The sequence below is a fragment of the Octopus bimaculoides genome, chromosome 26, assembly GCF_001194135.2.
Source record: "Octopus bimaculoides isolate UCB-OBI-ISO-001 chromosome 26, ASM119413v2, whole genome shotgun sequence".
Taxonomy (NCBI): Eukaryota; Metazoa; Mollusca; class Cephalopoda; order Octopoda; family Octopodidae; genus Octopus; species Octopus bimaculoides.
Window position 1 is genome coordinate 22407390 of NC_069006.1, and position 664 is coordinate 22408053.

Consider the following 664-nt stretch of genomic DNA (forward strand, 5'->3'; position numbering starts at 1 on the left):
AATTTTAAATAATTATTACCTTTGATGGTTTTTATTCCCATGCTGACCACTTGATAAGATCAATATTTTAAATATCGATCTTATCCTTATTTATATAAATATATCGATAGATAGATAGATAGATAGATAGATACACACACACACTCATATATTTCCATACTCATATGCATATATATAAAAAAGCAAATACAATACTACACATATAAAATAGCAATAAGAAAAAAGGCCTTCCTTACCTTGTGAAGAACTGTGACAAATGGGTGTAGTGGAAAGGTAGAAAGTAGTGAGAAGATGGATGAAGATATGTGTGTGTGTGTGTGTGTGTGTGTGTGTGACTATGTTATGCAATGAAATACAAGCTCATCAATACAAAAAAAGCTTTCTCTTAGCTTGTGTGTGAGTGTGTGTGTGCATGCGCGCATGGTGATGTAACTGGATCTTTTCCCTTGAATAGAATTATTGCCTTTGTTTGTCAACAATAACTATCGGCGGTACTGTTATTTATGACATCGTTCGTGCGTTTGTACTGGTTTTAGCTTTAGGGTATTAGGGTTAGGGTTTTATGGTTAGGGTTAAGGTTATTAGTATTTTTGCCAAATTTGGTGAAAATCTGTTCAATACACCGCCACAAATTTTTTTATCAAATTTGGCAAAAATACTCGTA